The sequence below is a fragment of the Rhineura floridana genome, chromosome 14 (genome assembly GCF_030035675.1).
Source record: "Rhineura floridana isolate rRhiFlo1 chromosome 14, rRhiFlo1.hap2, whole genome shotgun sequence".
NCBI lineage: Eukaryota > Metazoa > Chordata > Lepidosauria > Squamata > Rhineuridae > Rhineura > Rhineura floridana.
Window position 1 is genome coordinate 24,004,839 of NC_084493.1, and position 24,116 is coordinate 24,028,954.

Genomic DNA, 24,116 nt, shown 5'->3' on the forward strand with positions numbered 1-24,116 from the left:
TCCTTCCCTGCCATTTCTAGGCACTGACTCAAGTCCTCCCTTCTGGAGCAACAGAGAGCCCTCTAGCTCCATTTTCTACATGACAGCCTTACAGATATTTGAAGACCCCCCTATCATGTCTCTCCTCCTCTTCTCCTCCAGGGTAAACATCCCCAAGACTTTCAATAGTTCCTCTGAGGACTTGATTTTCAGAGCCCTCACCATCCTGGCTGCCCACCTCCAAACATATCCCAAATTACACTGGCAGAGCAATTTGGACAAGAACCCTAAACTTTCATCTCCCTACAGCACATCTAGTCCTGCATTTCCTAGCCATTCTAAAAAGTATAATATTTTATCTAGATGAAAATTCATAGCTGCCCATCCAGGGCAGCAGGTTCAGAGTTGGGGCAACTGAAGAAAAGGAAGAGGGGTGCGGAGAGGAAGGAAGGAGAGGAAGGAAGGGAGGAAGGAAAACAAAGGGATGAGAAAATAAAAACACCAGGAAAGGATGGGGGGACAAAAGGGAAGTGATTTGAGGTTAAAGAGTAATAGAAGAAGAAATAACATCAAACAACTGGACATCATATTTTATATTTATCCGAGATAAGACCAGATCTTTTCATTGTATGCATTATTTGGAGCTGGGGGGGGCAGCTCTTATTTGGAGCTGGGGGGACATGAGCTCTTTCCCACCTTTCATACATTCCTGGAAACTTTCTACAGCAGGACTGGGGAACTTGTGGCCCTCCAAATGTTGTTGGGCTCCAGCACCCATCAGCCCCAACCAGCATGGCCAAGGCTCAGGAATGGTGAGACGTGAACCCTAATAACAACTAGAGGGCCACAGATTTCCCCCCATCTGTCCTCTCAAGGGAAAGTGCAACAGCCCTCCTATGTCATCAGTCTTGCACAGGCCACAGCAGCATATTCCCTATCAGCATTTGCTTCAAAACAACCCAAGTATGTTATGGTTCTACCCTCTGTTGCGATGCCTGTTGATGCTCCTCCTCGCTGCCTCTTATCAGATAAGATGCTGTTCCTGTCCTTATCAGTGACTGAGGTTCAAAGGTCTCTCGCTGGCTGTCACTTTGCTCCAGAGAAATTCCAACATGGCTCACACAGAGCTGGGCTTTTCCATACACCGCCATCCCTCTTGGTCCATCATGGCTCCTCTGATGGTTTGCCAAATCCGGCGGTCCCCAGAGGGCCTAGCAGGGCTGGATTAACATAGCTCAGGGGCAGAGCATGTGCTTTCCACCCAGAAGGTCCCAGGTTCAACCCCAGGCTTCACCAGTTAGAAGGATCGGGTAACATGCGACAGCAAAGACCTCTGCCCAGGACTTTGGAGACCCACTCACTGCAAGTCAGCATAGACCAGGAATGGAGAGCTTGTGGCCATCCAGGCGGTTTTGGATGCTCTTACTTCCATCAGCCCCAGACAGCATGGCAAACAACCAGGGATAATGGGAGTCCAGCAACAACTGGAAGGCCACAGGTTCACCATCCCTGGTGTAAGCAATACCAAGCTAGATACATCAGGCAGCTTTCAATGACACCCAGTATTGTCTTATTCAGATTGGCAAGAGAGACATCAGTTGGCAGTTTCCCTTAGCCCTGCAACTAAAGATCCTTCTAACTGGAGATGCTCAGGGTTGTGTTCAACGCTAGTCCTACCCAGAGTAGACCACTTACGTTAACGGGCATAACAACTTAGGTTGATTCATTTTAATGGGTCTACTCTGAGTAGGATTTAGTTGAATAAAACCCATAATACTTTTATTGGTTGACCACAACCCTGATGACTAAATCTTAGACCTTTGGCATGCAAAGCTTGGGCTCTGCCACTTAACTATGGCTCAGTACTATAAGAACATAAAAGCAGTCCTGCTGGATCAGGCCAAAGGCCCATCTAGTTCAGCATCATGTCTTCTCAGTGGCCAGTCAGATGCTCTTGGGAAGCCTGCAAGCAGGACCCGAGAGCAAGAGCATTCTCCCCATATGCAATTCCCAGCAACTGGCATTCAGAGGTATACTGCCTCCAATAATGGAAGGAAAACATAATCATCTTGGCTAGTAGCCACTGATAGCCTTACCTTCCATGAATTTGTCTAATCTTCTTTTAAAGCCATCCAAGTCGGTGACCATCTCTGCTTCCCGTAGGAGCAAATTCCATAACTTAACTATGAGCTGCTGTGTGAAGAAGCACTTTCTTTCGTTTGTCCTGCGTCTTCCAGCATGCCACTTCATTGGATATCCATGAGTTCTAGTATTATGAGAAACAGGATTCCTGGAGTCAGGATGATGTCCCACCTACCCCAAAACACACCCATGTATTTGTCCTTGTGTGTGCGGTAGTGCCTCTTTGCTTGCTGGGAACCCCAGAAGGAGTCACAGCAAAGGAGTAGAGAAGGGAAAGCAAGTGGCCGGGGGGTGGGGGCAGAGAGAGGACAGCAGGGCAAAGAAGGCGGAGGGTCGTGTGGGAGTTGCATGGGGTGGAGCAGCCTTTCCCTATGTTTGGGTCCCTAGATGTTGCTGGCCTACAGTTCCCATCATCCCTGACCGCTGGCCATGCGGCTGGGGCTGATGGGAGTTGTAGCCCAACAACGGCTGCATTCACACTGTACATTTATTCCACTATTATTCCACTTTAAACAGTCATGACTTCCTCCAAAGAATCCTGGGAAGTGTAGTTTGTGAAGGGTGCTGAGAGTTGTTCGGAGACTCCTAATCTCCTCACAGAGCTACAATTCCCAGAGTCCCCTGGGAAGAGAGATTGACTGTTAAACCACTCAGGATTCTTTGGGGGAAGTCATGAGTATTTAAAGTGGAATAATAGTGGAATAAATGTCTGGTGTGAATGTGGCCAACATCTGGAGGATCCAAAGGTTGAGAAAGGCTGGGATGAAGCTTTCATTCCTCCTGCAATGGAGGTGGGGAACCTCAGGCCTGGAGGACAAATGTGGCCCTCCAGGCCTCTCTAGCTGACCCTCGGAACTCTTCCCAGGCCACACCCCTCACTGGCCCTGCTTCGCACCCCGAGGTTTGCCTGGCTGGCATTTGTCCTTGCGCTCTGGTAATGCCTCTTCCTTGGATGGAGAACAGAGAAGAGTGCGAGAGCGTAAGCGGAAACTAGCCGACTATACAAAAGTGAAAGTTCCATTTGTGGCTCCGCCCACTTTTGCTTCTGGCTCCGCCCACCACCTGAATGCGGTCCTCATAAGATTGCCCAGAAGGGAATGCGGCTCCTCTGGCTGAACCGTCCCCACACTCTGCCCTACAAAAACATACAGACACCTCCCCACCAGCTCCTACTGAAATGAAGGCCAGGCTTAGCCAGGCCACAGAGGTCCCTGTCGTCACTATACTGAGGAAGAAGGAAAAAAGGGGGAGGGATGTTTAAAAAGAAGGAAAAACACTTGTCAGTATTTCAGCAAAGTCCTTTGTGAGCAATTTTGAAACCTCCCTGTTAAGAAAGAAGTGGGCAGCTTAGATAAATAAAGGCTAGCTCCTGTTTTCCAATGGGATTTTCCCAGAAGCACCGACGGGGTGGAAGCAGCTGCCACTCTTCAGAAGCCAACAAGAATGTGCATCAGCACAGGCCAAACGGCAAAACGCTAAATATTTGCTGATTGCAGCCGGGGTTATCTGGGGGCATCAAAAGTCACAAAGGCCAGAGAGGAGGAGATGGTTTCACCACCTCCCATCCACTCAGGTCCTAAAGCAAGAAATCTAAAAAAGAACCATGCACACACACACAAACAAAACACCCAAGCTAGCAACAGCGAACGAGGAAGTCCTTTTGTAACGGGTACTGTCACTTGTGGAGGACAGCCAACAAAATGAACTGTGTATTATCACCTCAGCCCTTGGCAGAGATGAGGGCCACATTTCCTCCACATCACCAACAAATTTAAACAATACCCTTGTGGGCGCCTCTCATCCCACGTTTTAGATCATTGGGGGTTCCATGCATAGTGCTATGGAAGGAGCCCCAACTATAAACCCGGTACTGGTGCACGCAAAGCTCACCTACAGGATTATGTAGGTGCTACCAATCTGCTAATCAGCCATGGCCACATCTGCACCAGACATTTAAAGCACTATTATACCACTTTAAACAGCCATGGCTTCCCCCAAAGGATCCTGGGAACTGTCATTTGTTAAGGGTGCTGAGAGTAGCTAGGAGACCCCCGTTCCCCTCACAGAGCTGCAATTCCCAGAGTGGTTTAACAATAAATCCCTCTTCCCAGGGAACTCTGGGAACTTTTGATGGGGAATTTGGGGTTCTTGGACCGGAGATCCTTGCAGAATTTAGAGAACACAGGCTTCAGGCAAAAAGTAGTCCTTTATTCAATACAAGTGTACACAGGGTCAGCCTCACCAGAGCAAATAGCGAGGACTGAAACGGGGCACTGTCTGCATGGATCTTTTATACAGTTCAGGACAAAGAAATTAGTACTTCCCAACCAAGGGGCTTCACATAAGCATTACGTAGGGGTTACGCTGTATAAATTATTTTAGCCAATCAAATAACTTTATTAAAATGAGCATATATATTTTTCATATTTGGCAAGCATATTTTATCTCATTTCTCACTGTCTCCTTGACTAATGGTTTTAATATACTCCTGTCCCCCTAACTAATGTACCTGGGGGCACAGAGTACTGAACATAACATTCCACCTTTGTTATACTGAGCCTAACCAGTGCATCTATCGTTAGTAAAACATTCGCTATATGCCCAACTGCCCCTAAACAATAAACTTATTAATTAAAAGTTAAACACAGGCCTGCTCTGCTCCATCTCACAGGTTCAAGAGTTCAGACTGAACTCCACTTGCCTCTCTGAAGAAGGTGAACACTAATCCTAAGCCCTCACAGACCTGTTGCTTTACTCCTTGTGACTTCTTGTAATTTTAAGCATATACCTTCTAATATCTATTTTATACAGGCATACCCCACTTTACCATACGCAATGGGACCAGAGCATGTATGTAAAGTGAAAATGTACTTAAAGTGAAGCAATTATCTATGCATGTACTGCACTGCAATCACCACTAGATGGCAGTGGCGTCATGCCATTAAGTGTCCGTAATTGCAAAGCACGCCTACGTTAAGTGGGGTATGGTGGCGTATGGAGCATGTATGTTATAGCGAGGTGACGTTAAGTGAAGCGACGTTAAGCGGGGTATGCCTGTATCTGGATATATAAAAATTCTTCATCACTGTAGCTCTGTGAGGGGAATGCGGGTCTCCTAACAACTCTGAGCACCACAGTTCCCAGGATTCTTTAGGGGAAGCCATGACTGTTTAAAGTAGTATGAAACTGTTTTAAATGTACATTGCAGATGGGGTGAAAGACTCAGGGGGTCATAACAGTGGTCTTCAAATCCCTGAAGAACTATAACGTGGAAGAGGGAAAGGTCTAGAGTCGCTTCCAGGGGACCTGCTTCTTGAGTATTCATCCCCACTTATTTGCACACAGAATTGGTGAGGAGGTTAGGTAACACCTGCAGTTCCTTGAGCACTCTCCAGGGCATTTCCCCCTCACTTTCCTTATTGCACATGATAAGAAAAGATGTGGTGAAGACCTGCCAGGGTGTCTGGGAGTTTTCTTCACCACTCTTCCCTCTCTCAAACTTACCTGAAAAGGGGGGAAGCCAGTGAACTTTTTTTAAAAAAAAGTTGGTGAGATATGTTCTAACACTATTCAAGGGCCCAATCGAAGGGTTGATTGTTAAACCACTCTGGGAACTGTAGCTCTGGAAGGGGAACAGGAGCTTCCTAACAACTCTCAGCACCTTTCATAAATTACACTTCCCAGGATGCTTTGGGAGAAACTGATGTGGCACAAGAGTGTTTTCAATGTCTAGTGCAGATGTGGCCCGTGTCTTGATTTTGCCCACAACTAACATCAAATGTGACGTGGTGGGTGTGGCTTCGCCAAAGCAGCCTTGGATTCATCCAATCCAATTCCCACAGTGGTTTAACAATCAATCCCTCTTCCCAGGGAACTCTGGGAATGGTTCCCAGGATTCTTTGGGGGAAGCCAAGACTAAAGTGGTATAATACTGCTTGAAATATATAGTGTAGATGAGATCTATGCCAGTGATGGAGAATACCATTTTGTAAAAATAAAACACAGCAACCAATGCCTCCCTCACAGCCAGCTAGTCAGGTTTCTCAGTAAGACGTATCCAAAACAGGCTAATGGTAAACATTACAACTAGATTCCAATATTTTCTCAAACGCCAAGCCCAGCCAGCTCAGCCACAACACTTGATGAGCAATCTGGCACTCCTAAGCACGTTTACTGGGAAGTACACATCACTCATTCTGTAGAATTTCCTGGAAAATGAACTTAGCATTGCAGACATGTGTGGTATCCAAAACGAGAGAGAGAGATTTCCTGATACTCAGTATACCACTTATGTGCTAAATGAGAAATTCGGAAAGCCAACAAAATGGGTACGTGATGTAGTCATGATGCTTTCCTGGTGATGGCAAACCCTGTGCTGGTCCTCAGTATACAGTACTGAGACATCAGGCCAGCAAGGTAGAGGGGCACAAAGCTACTATCCTGGATGCACATCGGCTCCACCGATCAGGGACCTCAGGGCCCAGGAATAGATGTGGCCCTCCAGGCCTCTCTATCTGGCTCTTGGAGCTCTCCCTACGTGATACACTCTCACCCCAAGTCACATACCTTACCAGCCCCACTCTGCATCCTCAAGTGTTTTTGTCTGGCTGCAAAGTGTCCTTGAACTCTGATCATGCCTTTTGCTTGCCTGGATGGAGGGCAGAGAGGTGTGCAGAAACTAGCCTACTGTAGAAAATTAGAAGGTACATGAGTTGCTTTGTCCACTTTCACCTCTGGCCCTGCCCACCACCAGCATGCGGCCCTCAGATGGTTGCCCAGGAGAGAATGCAGCTCCTAAGCTGAAAAGGTTCCCCACCCCCAGGGTACATCACCCTTTTAAATCAGATCTCTGGTTGTAGACAAGTAAACTCTTTGCAGATGCAGAATCTCATGAACATACATCCTGGTCTACTCTCCAAACTGCTAAGCAAACAACACTGATTCCTCCACTGTTACTAAGCTAATTGATTCTCTTGCCAAGGATTTAGGTAGGGACGGGCAAATGTCATTCTGGTCCATGTCACTTTTGCAAGTATTTACCCATATTTCCATTCTGTTCCCACATTAGTCTGCCTTTAAAAAAATAAATCCTTTAAAATATTTTAAAATGCAGAGAGCTGTGTTGCAACATTCAGAGATATGCCAAAATCTAGTGGATCACCAAGTTTCAATCTGCATGTGATTCCAAGAGGTGTGGATCTGGTCATCTCACATAGGTATTTTGCAAAGATCAAATTCCTCAAGCATCCCTAGATTTGCATTGCTAAATGCTGGCCTGGGGAAAAAAATGGGGTGTGGGGATTACTGTGTTTACAATCCCTGGGTGTACCCCAATGCTGGTCTGTAATATGGTGGTAGACTACATGACTTTGCATGTAAAAGGACCCACAATTGATCACCAGGTAGGCTTGGCAAAAACTCCTGTCTGAAACCCTTGAGAGCTGCTGCCAGCCACCAATGCGGGCAACACCAAGGCAGTATCCAGGGCCAGTCCAAACAGACAGAGTCCACAGCAAAGGGGCCAGGCCTTTGGCAAGGCACAGCAGTCCAGAGGTCAGGGTCCAAGCAGTCCATGAGCAAAGCACAGCAAGTCAGTCTGGGATAGCCCAGGGCCAAGTCTAGAGCCAGCAGGTGATGAGCCAACAGGCCAGGTACAGGACTGGGGCAGAGACATTGTTTCAGCAGCTCTCCAAGCCTAGCACTGGGGTTTTTGAGCTGGAGCTGCTGAAACCACACCCAGATGGGTTGGGTCTCCAACTGGCATTTGAAGAACCACCTCTCTTTTGGGCTTGGGACATGTTCAACCTCAGTGTCAGAGGCCAAACTTGCCCTAGGTGTAGATGGTCCTCCTTGGCCTTGTCGCCAGACCCCAGCTGCTCACCCCCAGAAGGAACCTGGCCCAGGGCTAGATCTAAGGCCAGAGCCTCCTGGTCTTCCTCTAATGGAGACTCCCCCATCTGGGAAATGACATCACCCCCCATCCCATAAGCCCCCACGAAACAGGCCCTGGCTTATTCAGGCAGTGACAGCAGAACTGGTAGACCATGGAGGGGGTACAGACAGTGGAGACTGCCTCCCAGGATGTTCTTCTGGACCATACCCCTTCCAATCGATCATATATTGCAGTCTGCCACAACGAACATGGGAATCCAACATGCGGGCAAACTCATATTCTTCCTCTCCGTCCAGCAGGGTTAGCAGTGGCGGACCAGCTTGGTCACAGAACGGGTGACCTGATGTAGCCGGAGAAAAAGGGAACGGTGGAACACAGGATGGATGTGGGGCGTGGAGGGTAAATGCAGATGACAGGTGACAGCATTGATCTGAGTGATGACAGCGAAGGGTCCGATGAAGCAGGCATCCCACTTACAGCTGGGTTTGCCAATGGAGAGGTGATGAGTGGATAGCCACATTCGATCACCAACGTTCAGCGGTGGCCCAGCCGGTCTATGCCTATTGGCAAAGTCCTTGCAGGCTTCCTTTAGCTCAGTCCAGTTGCTCCTGCAAGAGCTGTTGTGCTGCCCAAAGTTCCTGGAGCAAGTGGTCGGCAGCCAGGATGGTGGAGTGCGTGGAAACAGTCGGGGTGGGTCTAAGGCCACAGCCTCCTGATGTTCCTCTCATAAGGACTCCCCAGATGCAGACCCCCCCAGCCAAGACCTGACAGTTTGATATTAGAGGGAGCGATGGTTATCTAGAAGTTTACGGTTCAGAAGCAGTGTTACCACTGAATACCAGCTTCTAGGGAGCAATATGAGGAGAAAGACATACTGTCTCCAAGCCTCGCTTGTGGACTTCCCAAAGGGATCTGGCTGGCCACATTCAGAGTGCTTCTGAGTACCTGTTGCTGGAAGCCACAAGAGGGGGGAGAGTGCTGTTGCATTCAGGTCTTCTTTGTGGGCTTCCTAGAGGCATCTGGTTGGCTACTGTGAGAACAGGATGCTGGACTAGATGGGTCACTGGCCTGATCCAGCAGGCACTTTATGTCGTTATCCAGCAGGGATCCTCTTATGTTCTGGAGAGGTCAGGGATACAATCCAAAACCTTCAGCACAGAGAGCACGTGCCATTCCACTAAAGTACAGGAGCCCTCCAGTCTGCTATGAATATCCATTCACCTCCATGTGTCTGTGCATTGGGGAATCTATTGCTCATTCTCAAGTTGTAACATTCCCCCCCCATGTGCATGCGAAAAAACTGAACAGGTAAAGCAGCCCCTGGGGTTCAAGGCTCACAAGCAACAAGCTGTCACATGATGCCTGTAGATGAAGTCATAGGAGCATAGGGAGCTGCCCTATACTGAGTCCATCTAGCTCAGCATTGTCTACACTGACTGGCAGCGGCTCTCCAGGGTTTCTGGCAGGAGTCTGTCCCAGCCCTACTTGGAGATGCTGGAGATTGAGCCTGGGATCTCTCTCTCTCCCAGCCCTCCCTGGGGATTGAACGTGGAACACTCTACCACTGAGCTACAGCCCCATGTTATCATAGAATCATAGAATAGTAGAGTTGGAAGGGGCCTATAAGGCCATCAAGTCCAACCCCCTGCGCAATGCAGGAATCCAAATCAAAGCATTCCCGACAGATGGCTGTCCAGCTGCCTCTTTAATGACTTCAGTGTCGGAGAGCCCACTACCTCTCTAGGTAATTGATTCTTCCCATCACAAGCATAAATAGTCATAGACGTCCCATGTCCTTCTGCTTCCGCTAACACCGGAAGAAAAAAGAGTAGGCCCATAGCCGGGAAACCCGATTTTTCCCAGGCTAATTGTTATTCAGCTTTCTCTGTTGCACCAAGAAGATAACACAGCCAGATCAGCCCCCTAACAGGAGATGCCAAGTGCTGCATTCCATCCCCGTCTTCCTTATCTTAGCATAACGAAGCTTCAAAAGCTTCTGTCTCTTGCAAGCAATAAATCTTTATAACAACGCTCAATTCAAAGCCACAATTTAAAGGAATAATTGGCAATTTAAAAGCTAACTAGCCAGAGAAAGATCACTGTGACCCAGTGGAAATCTATATTTGAGTGCCAACTCTTGGTACACTCAGAGGTACATCAAACAACTGACGTTCTATAAAAGTAAAAAATGTTACACAGTAAAAGAACTTTGCTTAAAATGCCTGCATGTGTAGCCTTGATATTAGAATTATGGCTTTCTTTTCACATAAACAGATTTCCTGTAAAACTGATAGCTTTGCTTTGATCTGAAAGAGATATCACCCTCTGATAACTGGGAAGCAATTATTAATTTTAGATATACACTATACATTTTTCCTCTTCAAAAGAGAGATAGGGTATAAATAGCTTTTCAATGCCATGTCAGTCTTTTTGTTTTTTTGAGACTCAACTTTGCATGCCAGGTAATTAACTATTTTGTTTCAACTCTGCAATACTGTATAATAAACATGATTTTATTGCCTTGGTAGACACAGTTTTACATGTATTGATTAACCTTAACCTCTCTCTTCTGTAATCCTGAAGTACATATACTAAAGAAGCATGTCCGCTAAAATCAAGAGACAAAGCCCCGTCTGCACTATACAATGAAAGCAGTATTATACTACTTTACACAGGCATGGCTTCCCCAAAGCATCCTGGGAACTGTAGTTTGTTAAGAGTGCTGAGTGGTGGTGGTTGTTATATGCCATCAAGTCAATTATGACTTCTGGCAACCCTATGAATCTTTATATATATATATACACAGAGAGAGAGACAGAGAGACAGACAGACAGACAGACAGAGCAACAAACAGAATTTCACCCAAGCTTGCTCTGGATCCCTATAAGGATTCCATTAATCACCTAAAAATATATGCACGTAACTGTGTTTAACCCATCCACCGAGCCTCCATACTGTCCAGAGAATACCTCCTCCATCATAATGACGGATTCACCAAGCAATCAGGGAGAGCTACCCATTGCTAGCAAACTCTGAACATCTTGCTAGAGCCATCAACAAGCTTCAAGTTGTAGCATTTCGCCAACCTCCTAATTTGCGCAGACTGTTGGTGAGAGCTGTGCTTAAGCCACCTATCACCAATCCAGGGTCTCATCCTTGTCACTCCAAACGCTGTATCACCTGTGTGTACCTCAGGGAGACAGCTACTTTCAAAATCACTAGGACAGGCAGAACATATAACATCAAACAGAACATCACCTGCAGGTCCTGCAACATAATTTATGTCATCGAATGCAAAAGACCAGGATGTCATATCCAGTACTTGGAAAAAACTACAACTGACCTACGCATACACTTCAGAAACCACAAATCAGCAATCTTAACAAAAAAAAGTGGAGCAACCAGTTGCAAAACATTTCAGTACTGAGGGCCACAGCCTGTTGCACTTTTCTATAACATCTATAGAGATGCCAACGGATCCAGCAGCATTGACTAAAAGGGAGAACTTTTTGATATATTCTCTGGACACATTGGCACCACGTGGCCTTAACCTGGAGGACAGTACCAGCATTACTTAGCTTCTGCAAATGAAGATGCTCTGAGCATTCCATCCTCAAAGCTCTATAACTGCCACCTTGGTAACAGCATTAGTACGTTAGCAGCTGATGAAGGTGGAAGCTGAAACGTTTTGTTAATATAATAAAAACCTTTGTTTGGTTAATCACAATTACGTTCACACACACACACACACACACACACACACACACATTACACAGCCACAAGAGTGGCTGTATACTATAGTCAGCATAGATTGTTTGCATTCTGCAATGTTAAATCGAAAATACCCCCCATGCCATTCTGATCCTTCCCATAAGCTCATTTCAAAACAAAACCTTGCCAAACTTATAGTACTGAACTCAGAAACGCTTGCTTAACAATCCTTTAAATTTTCATTGTTGTTGTTGTTGTTATTATGTGCCTTCAAGTCGATTACGACTTATGGCAACCCTATGAATCAGCGACCTCCAACAGCATCTGTCATGAACCACCCTGTTCAGATCTTGTAAGTTCAGGTCTGTGGCTTTAAATTTTCATGATGATACACAAAACAGTCAGAGAGAATCGAGAGTCCAAAGTGTAAAAAGAGAGGGAAAACCAGACCCCTTTAGAGCTTTTTTCTGTCAGAGTTCTCATAATCTGTTGAAATTAATTAAAAATCAGCCATGTTCACAGAGTGCCTGTAATCCTATTACTGACCTTGCCCCATACTCTGACCTTCATCTTCTGCAGGTTAAAAGTTAAAAAATGCCTGGCTGATTTTTAATTAATTTAAGAAATTTAGCATTGAACTCAATGATAATGTCAGGCATGCTCAGTAAGAACCAACTGTTAATGTTCTAAAAGCGAGACTCACAGTTGCTGGGCTTGGCTAAACAGGGGGCCATACCCAGGGTACCCTTCACAAACTACACTTCCCAGGATCCTTTGGGGGAAGCCATGACTGTCTAAAGTGGAATAAAAGTATGGTGTGGATGTGGCCAGGGACAGCTTTGGTTTAAATTTGGGCGGGAGGCTACATATGCCTGCTGTAGAATAAAAAGGTGGGGGAAACCCTGAAAAAGAATGATACTATTCACAATGTTTTCCTTTTGGAAAGGAAAGGGACTTCCCCTCTGCCCAGTGCCCACACATCCAATCGCCTCCCCCTCCCCTCCCCTCCCCTTCGTGCCCTCCCCCTCCCCCTCCCCTCCCCTTCGTGCCCTCCCCCTCCCCTCCCCTTCGTGCCCTCCTTCTCCCCTCCCTGCCCCTCCCCCAGGTCATTTTCACCTATCCTAAGCATGATTGCACACAAGTAAATCCCACTGAACTCAAAATACATGCAAATGATCAAACCCTCATCCCTCCTATCCAGTCCCTTTTGACCCTTCCCTCCCCTTCCTTTCCCCTCACCCATGCCCTTCCAATCTCCTCCTTTCCCTCCCCTCCCTGTCCCCTGTGGTCAGCTTCACCTATCCTAAGCATGATTGCAGGGGAGTGAGTAAGTCCAGAGCTTGGAAAAATTACTTTTTTGAACTACAACTCCCATCAGCCCAATCCAGTGACCATGCTGGCTGGGGCTGATGGGAGTTGTAGTTCAAAAAAGTAACTTTTCCAAGCTCTGAAAATCCCACTGAACTCAATAAGCATGCAAATGATCAATCCATTCTCAGCAAACTTGCACAGGATCCCATTTCTTACCTCCTGGATTAAAAAGCAAAAAAATTCACTAACAGGCAAAAAACCTTGTGGTTTAAGAATGCACCAATAGCCAATAGATATTTCTATCAAACTTTAAAAAGTAGGGAAATCGGGCAGCTATCAAATTCTTCCAAGCCACACAGGAAATGAATTGGACTGTGAAAGACCAACCCAAATTGTCTTTGCACTTTGACAAATTTGTAGAGCAGTACAGTATCTCAGACAGGAGGTCAGGTCTCCTGCTCCCCTGGTGCACTCATTATAGCTGCCCAATTTCCCTGCTTTTTAAAGTTTGATAGAAATATCTGTTGATTATAGGTACATTCTTAAACCACAAGGTTTTTTGCCTATTAGTGAATATATATATATTCATAGAGTTTTCATGGTAAGAAGTATTCAGAGGTGGTTTAACTTGCCTTCCTCTAAGTCTACAACACCCAGTATTCCCAGGCGGTCTCTCATCCAAGTACTAACCAGGCCTGACCCTGCTTAGCTTCCGAAATCATATGAGATTGGGCGTGTTCAGGGTAGTATGGCCATAGGTTGAGTGGTGTTAGGAGACCCCTATTCCTCTCACAGAACTACAGTTTCCAGAGTGGTTTAACAATCAATCCCTCTTCCCAGGGAACTCTGGGAACTGTAGCTGTGTGAGAGGAACAGGGGTCTCCTAACACCACTCAGCACTCTTAACAAACTACAGTTCCCAGGAGTCTTTGGGGGAAGCTATGCCTGTTTAAATATGGTATGATATGGCTTTACATGTATACTGCAGATGGGTCTGAGATTCTTCTGTGAACCCTAAATATTCTGTGCGCTGATACAGAGGTTGAGGATAGATCCTGCACTCAATGAAGCAGCTGTTTCTGGGATAATCTAAGGTGCTACTTTAACCACTGAACCAAATGTTTGATACATAAAAGGTACTCTTAAGGCAGGGAGATCCAAATGGTGGCCCACAAGCTTCATTCAGGTGACCTGTGGCATGTCTGTGGTTTTGTGACTGAAGATGGGAGACGGCACATCCATCGCATTCAATATTCATATTGATTTTTAATTGTATTTTTCTTGCTTCTTTTATTTCTTATGTTGTATTTTATGATACTACAATTTGAATTCTATGACCTCAACTCCCCAATTCCATAAACGATTATATTGCCTTATTGTATATTCTTATACAGTATACAGTAATCCCTCAGTTAACAAAATAGATGCGTTCCTGGGTGATACTTCTTTAATAGAAACTTTGGTACCAGAGATAGGAATAACATGGAAAGAATAGGGATAGGTCCCTACAGTGCAAAAAAGAAGAGCAGTTCAATGTATTTCAGCACACTTTTTATTCAAAACTAACAATATACATGTCTGAAATGAAACAAGCAGGACAGGTAACCCTTGCATACAGACCACTTGAAGGCTTCTTCCAAAATGCATCCAGGGATGGCTGCCTTGCCTTTTTTCTTTTATCATGGAGCATTTTATTATAGCAATCTAAAGTTTTGAGCAGTTCTCCTCTCCATACACTTGAGCAGGCAGGCAAGGGGCAGCCGCTGCCACCACTACCACCCTGTGCTTGCTCTCGCTCTGCCATCCTCCCCTACACTCGAGCAGACATGTCTGCAGTAAACAGTGCTTCCAAGGCACCTGAAGCACTGTTTACTGTGGAGGTTGCCTGTGCCCCCTGGCAAGGAGCACCATTCCAGCCACGCATGAGAGAGCTGCCTGCAGCAGCCACAGTCCAGTAGACAAGGTGGCCTATTCTGAATATGTCAGAGTGTGTGTGTGTCCCCCCCCCCCACGCACCCGAAAAAGACTTTGTTAAAAGGAGCTTCTTTCCTGGAGGATTTGTTAATGGAGGTATTGCTGTTAAGAAATAAAATAAGCAACAATCATACACATCTAGGACAGCACATTACAATTGCTACAACAGGCAGAAAAATCATTAAGTGGTCCTCCAAGACCATCAGAAATGTTCAAGTGGTATACGGGGGAGGGATTAGGAGCCGCTGCTCTTGAGCTTTTCCCCTGAGCAGGGCAATATTTTCAACACGCCCACATTTTATTAACCACAATAAGCCAAACATTTGCAATCTCAGAAAAACACAAATTTGCTAAGGCTTTCCATAAAGACAGCCCTTGCCTTGTGATGCTGATTTTCAGTCTTACTCAGTACAACAGAAACTGAAAATGCTGCCATCCGGTTACATGACCATTCTGATATATAGATATAATTATCATAAAACACTTCTGAAAACTCTTTGCCAGGGGAACGCTACCTGTTGGCAACTCCATTAATGTGGCCTTGCTGGAGAATTCCTTTTGTCTCTGAACAATTTTGTGCCAAGGTCTCAAATCCGACTTAGACGGCCTGCACAACACATCATCCATTTTACTTGACGTTGCTTCTAACTTCTGTAGCAGCAGGCAGCGTTGTCAATATAGTTCCAAAGGTCACAAATATTTTCAAGCTGGTAGAAACGTGCTACTCTTTTTCTGCCTGTTGCTCTTGTTATGCACCACCAGCATTGCTACACTCTTGTTGGCAGAAGACATGCAGCTGTGCATAACCAAAAACATAATTACTGGGGAGCACAGAAGGGTGTAACCGCCACTGATGGTAGGGGAATAGCTCCGTACACCAAATACCACTGGCATAACATTCTACCACATCTGATATTAACCTGTTTAAGCAAATAGATCCATAACCAAACGGAAACATTACAAATAATACTGGCTGGATTTTCCCTAATGGACCTACACCTGCATTATTTATCTGTAAACACCCAGTGCTTCTGGTTTATTTATTTAGGAGGGTGGTTGTGGGGGGAGGGAAGTCTTACGGTATGATCATGTATTGCATTGTAGTTTTGTGCCATAGTTTTCCAGTTTCATTGTTTATGTACACGTTGTATTGGTTATTTTGTAAACCACTTACTGTCCTAGTATTAAGTGGCATATAAATATATGAAATATATATAATAAATAAAATATATAATATATTTAGGCTATTTGTGTCTCGCCCAACTATCTCAGATCTCTGGGCAGGTCACAATAAAATCAGTAAGACATCTAAGTTAGTTTAAAACACATATTCCAGGGAAAAATACAATAAAGACAACATACTGTCTTGCTATCATTTGGGTTGTATTCACTGTTAGTCCTACTCACCCACTGAAATGAACGGACACAGCTAAATTATGTCTATTAATTTCAATGGATCTAGTCTGAGTAGGACTTAATTGGATAGAGTCCTCTGTGTGAGTGAATGAGTGAGTGAACAATCTTATGAATTTTTACTTATAAGCAAGTCTCCCAAATAGGGACAGAGGAGAAATTAGATTTGGTTTGTATTTAAAGCCAAATGTATCCAATTTACACTTTCTGAAATGATGAGAACCAAAACACAGACAGCCTTCGAAATTTGCATTTACCAGGATTTTACAATGCAGTTATCCAACCAAACCATGTTTACAAAAATGCATACGTTAGGGGAAAATATGCTTTAAAATGAATATATTAGGAAAATAACTTACAAAAATGCATTATATTAGGAGAAATTGCTTGCAAAATGTGTACATAAGTCAAATCTGCATACAAAAATGTGTTCAGTAGGAGAAATTCATACTAAAATGCTGGAAAATTTTCATAAGAATTTTTTTAAGAAACATAAAATCCTAAATCTCTGCAGAAATGTGGAGAATTGAATTTAAGATTGGAAAAATGAGAAACTAAGGGAACTAAAATTGATGGCTCTTTCCATTCCTACTCTCAAGTAAGTGTGCTTAGAACTGCAGCTAAGACTTAGCTAGAATAAGCCCCATTGAACAAAGAGAGACAGTTCTGATTGAACCTGCACATTGTTATTATTATGTATCTAGTGCCATCAGTATGCATGATGCTTCACAGAATACAAGAGGGCAGACGCCTGCCCTTACAATCCAAAATGTGTGTTTCCACACAGTGGAAATGACAGGGGGAAACTAAGGAAGCACAGCTAGGGGTAAACAGATGATGCGTGCTATGAAAGGGCCATAGCTCAGTGGTACAACACATGGCCTTGGATGCAAAAGATCCTCAATATCTCCAGGTAGGGCAGGGAAAGGTTTTTGTCTGAAAGCCTGGAGAGCCACTGCCAGTCAGTGAAGAGCGGCGTTCTGCAACATGGTGCCCTTCAGATGTTTCAGACTACAGCTCCCATCAGCCCTAGCCAGCATGGCCAGTGGTTAGGGATGTTGGCTGCTATAGTGCAAAACATCTGGAAGGCACTGGGTTACTGAAGGCTGATTTACAAAGTCCAGTTGTTATAAGACAACTTTCTATGTTCCAATCAAAATGTAAGAAGAGACTGCTGGATCAGGCCAGTGGCCCGTCTAGTCCAGCATCCTGTTCCCACAGTGACCAACCAGATGCACATTATGGGAAGCCCACAAGCAGGACCTGAGCACAACAGCACTCTCTCCCCCTGTGGTTTCCCACAACTGGTATTCAGAAGCATACTGCCTCTGACAGTGGGAGTCAGAACATAGCCACTATGGCTCGTAGCCACTAATAGCCCTATCTTCCATGTAACACATACATAGTCTTAATTAACAGTAGGCCCTAGAATGCGGCTACCCTGTAAATCTGGAAACCTATGTATACTTACTTGAGAGTATGCCCCACTGAACTCAGTAGGGCTCACTTCCAAGTATGCATGTATAAGATCCCCTGGCTGCAACTGACTCCTTTGGAGGCATTAAAACACACAACACATCCAACCAGAACTATCTGGCTTAGTGCAGGGGTGGAGAATGTTGTTGAACTACATTTCCCATCATCCCTGATCATTGCCCACGCTAGCTGAGGCTGATGGGAGTTGGAGTCCAACAACAACATCTGGAGGCCCACAGGTCCTTCACCCCCAGTTCAGTGCAACTAAAAAGGCATCCCCTTTCTCCGTTCTTTATTGCTCAGGTTTCTTGAGTTCTTCTTGGCATGTGTAGAAAAAAAAACCCAGCCAAACCCTTTCTTCAAGTCTTCTGGTCCAATCATTACACACTCACTCACACCAATGGCATTTCCTAAACTCTGCCCACTGAGCACATTTGTGTACATGAGTGCTATAGTTACCACAAACATAAGCTTTTCAGGGCCGAGGCGGTGCCCACAGTTCACTGGTGCAAGGAATCACTTTCGACAGGGGCTGACCACATGTCTGCAGAAGAACAGTCTCCAGCCCTATACGTGTATGTGCACACTCCTATAAACCATACACACACAACTCGGGGCAATTCATAAATGGCCACAAAGGCCGTAACCAGAGCCTCAAGGCCATTATATTTTCGTAACCATCCAACAAGAAACAGATGATCTTGTGGTAACAAGTAAAAAAATATGAAAAAGAAAAATACCATCCTTTCGCCAATGGGGGCGAGTGGGGGGGGGAAGGAGTGGTGTCACCCTATAAAAACACAGAAAACTTTTGTCAGCAGAAAATGAAAACCAGCCCTCGGGGAGGGGGTGATTATGTTACCTTCTGCTGAAAGAGAGAGACCACTCTTCAGTTTTTCTCTAGCACTTTTAAGCAGCCAGCAAATCTGATGAGGGAAAGCTTCCAGGGCTTTTAAACAGTTTCCCCTCCCCAGATATCAAGCCTCCTCCCCTGATTTCAGCGAAGCCAACGCACACAGTTAAAAGCACCTCTAGAATTCTAGCCTTAATCTGCCTAAAGGCTCCACTGTTTAAAACACAAACACACACAGAAAAAAGGAAAATAGTAACAGAGAAAGGCCCCCCAAAGCACGTACAGAGCGTTTTACAGCCAGCCTTTTCACATCTGTATTGAGATGTAAGCTCTATATTTACATCTGTATTAGAAGACTGAAGTGGTAGGCATCTCTCCATTTAAAAAATAATAATAATAAAGTAAGCACGGCAGTTTGTTTTCTTGTTTTTAATTGGTTATGTGGCACTTTTTGATCACAGAGCTGACTGCTGTCTTACTCTAACGGGGCTTTCCCAGTCGAGTTTGCAAGAAAGCAAGGAGGCAGCTGGTCCCTTGCCTACAAAGATCCCTTCCTGGAATCCAGCCCATGAAGTACCCTTTGGCACCCTTCCAGATCCACACCATCAACAGACTAAACAGCGCTGCCTTTCCCACCCACCCCCTTGCTTCCTTTTTAAAAAAAGGCTCTTCTGTTTATCTTGGAGGAGAGCTTCTCCGCCAGACACCAACCCAAACCCTCCCCCCCCTCTCCTCCCCCCCCCGCAGTCCAGAACACCTGGGAGCTGTTGGAAGGCGCCCTCCCCCCCCCTTCCGCGTCCAATAAAGTGATGCAATCGCAATGCTTATCATTCCGGGTTTTTGTTGTGGCATACTTTCGATTAGATCAGGGAGGGGAGATTAACAAAAGGCCGCTTTAGTCAGACACGCGCGCGCGCATACACACTTCCCCGAACCTCCGCGTGTTTACTCAAGAGTCAGCCCTCCTCCACTCCATCGGGTTTCGACTCCCAAGTAAACATCTGACAGGCGTGCAGCCCGAAGCGACCATCCTCCTAACGCAGACTTAATTGCTAGGCACCGTGGGGGCTTACTTCCGAGTAAACATGCGCTGGCAAAGCGAGAGGAAGTCATAGATACGAGGGAAAGGCCACGATCCTCCAGCCCGCCCTAAAGAGGGGTGTGGGGGGGAGGGAAAGGGTTAGTTCTTTCTCCGTCGCTGAGAAACGGAGTTAAGCCCTGCATGGGCAGAGAAGGTGGCCTCACCTGGTGCTGTCGGTCTTTGGCTCCGTCGCTCCCCGCAGGTAAGGCTGCCCCCCACAAGCGCATCTTACTCCCCCGGGCGGCTGGGGAAATCACTCGAGGGGGGGGAGGCTCGATAAGGCAACGGGGGGGGAGAGGGAGCGACGCACGAGGTTTCTTTAAAAAAAAACAGCAATCTGTCTGCCGGGCGATCCAAATGGAAAACGTTGGTGCTTAACTCGTCGTCCTGCACTCAGATCCCAGCCGGCCGAGCAGGCGCCGGATGCCTAGAGGAAGCTCAGCCCCAAACCGCAGCAGAATCGAGAAGCACGGTCAATCCACCACGGCGGTGATCCCCGCTTCCTTCAGTCCGGAAAAAAAAATACAGGAAAAAAAGAAAAACTAACACCCGAGCCCAGGTCTAGAAGCTCTTTTAATTTATTGCTCCTCTCTCTTTTTCGAGCGCCGGTGCTACTTGCAGGAAGAAAGTGACGCCAGCTTGATCCGGAGCAACAGCTGCTTCGCTCATCTGAAACTGTCTCCCTCTCTCTTTCCAGTCCCTCCCCCCATCTGAGGAGGAGGAGGAGGAAGAAGGAGCGAGGGGGTGCCCGGAGGATGAGGGTGCACGAGGGAGATGGGTGGGGGAAAGGGAGGAGCCGAGGCGGCAAAAACGTGATGGCAACCTTCCGCGTAATCTGGATTCGGGACAAACGGAGCCAATAGGATTTCACGTGGAGCCGTTGCATCAACACGCGGGAAAAGAGGCGAGAAAGTTTGCAGAGAACGAGCAGTGAATGGAAGAAGGCAGGAAGATCAACAGCGTGCATGTAAATCCAGATGAAGTTGTTATTAATAATAATATCCTCATTCAATCCCTTCCAACAAGGAACTCGAAATAACATACACAATCCCTTCCCTTATCCACACAACAATCCTGCTAGGTAGGCATGTCTTCGATTACAGGAAAAAAGGCAATGGAGAAGCATAACCCTATCCAATTTTAGCCAAAATAATGTATCTGCACCCTTTAGGATTTTTGAAAGTGGTATCTTAACAGCACAGTCTGAACCATGTCTGCTTAGCAGAAAGTGCTGTTGAATTAAATGGGGTTTACTCCCAGGTAAATGGGGTTAAGATTGGAACATAAGGGGGCCAGTATCACAGAAGGCAATGTCCTGTAATATAAGTACTGGAGGCAGGTTAGGCCGAGAGACCGTGGGGGTTGTGGATGGCACCCAGGAACTGTCCCTATTCTGAGGCTACTATTTGAGGCAGTTACTGTTGAGAGCAAGCCCCCCTGAACACAACAAGACCTACCTCCAAGTAAGCATGCAGAGGCTTGCACTGAAAGGCGAACACAATCCCAGCACCACACTGGATCTTCCTCCAAAAGTAAACCTTGGGTCACATCCACACTATACATTAAAAGCACATGGTCGTCGTCCCCTAATCCTGGTCTCTGTAGCTTGTTAAGCATTCTGAGAATTGTAGCTCTGTGAAAGGTAAACTACAGTTCCCAGGATTCTTTAGGGGAAGCCATGTGCTTTAAATGTATGGTGTGGATGTGACCTTGAAACAGCTTTATTTCCAGATAAACATATGCAGGGTCACAGCTTTGTAATAATCCTCACAGCCAGCCTTTCGAGAGAGGGGGAGGAGAAAGGGGCGGGCTCTTATTCCATTTTGCAGATGAAGAAACTGAGCCCAAGGGCTATAGTTCAATATGGTAGGGCATCTGCCTTGCATGTAGAAGGCCCCCAGGTCAATCACCAGCATCTCCAGGTAGGGCTAGGAGAGAATCCTGCCTGGAACCCTGGAGAGCCACTGCCAGTCAGTGTAGACAATACAGAGCTAGATGGACCAATGGTCTGATTCAGTATAAGGCAGCTTCCTATGTTGTCTGCTCTGGCCCCGGTAGGTTGCCAGCCCATTTCAAACTGAGGTGCCACATTCTGCTTTGCGCATTTACTGCAAACCACGGTTTCCCAATTGGGAAGTCACAACAAGCCACAGTGAAGCTTTGCAAAACATGGTTTGGAACAACATCAGGATTCTGCTGTTATAGCTTTAAGAGCTACTCCTAAATAAGGAATGGAAACATCTTATCTGGCAGGGGTTTCTTTGGCAGCTGACTGACAGCTAAAACAATGAAAAGGAAAGGAGGGGAGCACCTCCCTTAGATTCCTCTGAAGACTCCCCCAGATTCCTTTCTTGTGAGAAGCCATTGCCTTTTTCTGCATCATCATCTCTTTCTATAGGATCAGTTTATTGTATAAGTGTATATTTGTCCTTGTACCTTATCTGTTTATTAAAAAAAAAAATTATATCCTATCATTCCACCCTAAAGGAGGAAAGTTGAGGTAGCTAAGAGCTGTGATCGTAATATTATTATTATTATCTTTATTTATACCCTGCCCTTTTTCCAAACTGGAACTCAAGGCGGCTTCCAGATAAAAATAAGTACATATCATTAAGAACCTATAAAAATATAAAACATATAAACATATAAAATCAGCATTAAAACAGGATTAAACTATTAAGATGTTAAAACCAATTACTCTTAAAATACTGCAACCCAGTTTAGGATCATACAGGCAAAACAATAACATACAGCATCCTCTTCAGTCACTACCCTTAAAACCTTCAGTTCCAAAGGCCTGCCGGAAGAAAAAAGTCTTTAGCTGTCGGCGGAAAGACTGCACAGAGGAGGCCATTCTTGCCTCCCTAGGGAGGGAGTTCCAGAGCCTAGGGGCAGCCACCGAAAAGGCCCTATCTTGTGTCCCCACCAGTTGCACTTGTGAAGGTGTTGGGATCGTGACATGGGTCTCTCCTGAAGATCTCAGGGCCCGGGCAGGTTCATATAGGGAGATATGGTCTGACAAATAGCCTGAACCTAAGCCGTATAGGGCTTTATAGGTCATAACCAGCACTTTGAATTGTGTCCGGAAACAGACTGGCAGCCAGTGGAGCTGTTGCAGCAGGGGAGTTGTATGGTCCCTGTAACCAGCCCCAGTTAACATTCTGGCTGCAGCTCATTGCACCAACTGAAGTCTTGCACCAATCTTCATCATAAAAACAGAATCCGATAATTAACCATCAGCAACAATGCCCATTAAATTACTCACACACTGTAGCATGAAAGGCGTGTCTTAATAATACTGCGTTTTAACTGGTGCCTAAAGGCACAAGGAGATGAAGCATCTCCGATGTGCTCTGCGTAGTGCTGCCCTTGTAGACAGTCCAAAGGCTGCAGCTAGTGTAGAATGCAGCTGCTAGGTTGGTAAGGGGGCAGCCCAATGGGACCATGTGTCACCACTCCTGAAAACTCTGTACTAGCTAGCAGTGAGCTGGTGAGCCCAATTCAAGGTGTTAGTACTAACATTACAAACCCCTAAATGGCTTAGGACGCAAGTCTCTAAAGGTGTGGCTCTGCCAATATCAATCATCTCAGGCCTACTATCTGCAGGGAAGGCCCTGTTGGTAATGCTGCTGTTGGCTGCTGCCCAGTTGGCATTGACCCATGACAGGGCCTTCTCTATGGGGGTTCCCTGTTGTGTAATGCCCTTCCTGTTGAGGTGCATCTGTCTCCCTTATTATTGACTTTCAGGAGAAACTTGAAAGCATTCTGTTTACCCAGGCAATGGATAGGTGATAGATATTGGCCGTGGGAACTGTGATGAGGGCACGTGATTGCTTTTAAATGTTTGTAGTTGTTCTAAATGTTTTTCGGTGCCTTTAAATTGTTTTTATATATTTTAAATATGTTTTTATTTTGTTGTAAATTGTATTGTTTTAATATTTTGATGTTTGCCCCCTTGGACTTGTTTGCGAGCAAGGGCGGCATACACATTTGTTTGTTTGTTTGTTTGTTTGTTTAATTAATTAATTAATTAAGAAATAAATAAATAAATAAATTCCGCAGCATAGACACCACCACTGAGAAGGCCCAGTACCACATGTTTATGTTCTACCCAGACTTAAGGTTACCTACTGCTGAAATTAGGCACAGAAACAAACCAGTAGTCATTTAAGTTAGTATAGCATTGATGCTCAAGAATCAAAGAATCTGTTTTCCACCAGCCATCTGTTTTGTACATCTTGCCTCTGGGTTTCCACTCTTGCAGAATACTGTATTTGGGTGAC

The 24,116-nt window shown here is 45.6% G+C and overlaps 1 protein-coding gene and 1 pseudogene across 4 annotated transcripts in view; both read right to left on the bottom strand.

The window, feature by feature from the left end:
* The window catches only part of C14H15orf39 (chromosome 14 C15orf39 homolog), a 49,444-nt gene extending 28,800 nt beyond the window's left edge, over positions 1-20,644 (bottom strand). The window contains exons 1-2 of one of the 4 annotated variants that reach the window (XM_061595136.1): positions 19,998-20,642; positions 2,076-2,245 (exon numbers count right to left, since the gene is read on the bottom strand). The gene's annotated coding sequence lies outside the window, so the exon portion shown is untranslated. Of the gene's footprint in view, positions 1-2,075; positions 2,246-18,761; positions 18,833-19,997 lie in introns of those variants that run through there. The other 3 variants (XM_061595135.1, XM_061595137.1, XM_061595138.1) reach the window with 3 other exon arrangements.
* LOC133370071 (5S ribosomal RNA) lies at positions 13,678-13,796 on the bottom strand (annotated as a pseudogene).
* Positions 20,645-24,116: the final 3,472 nt, after the last annotated feature.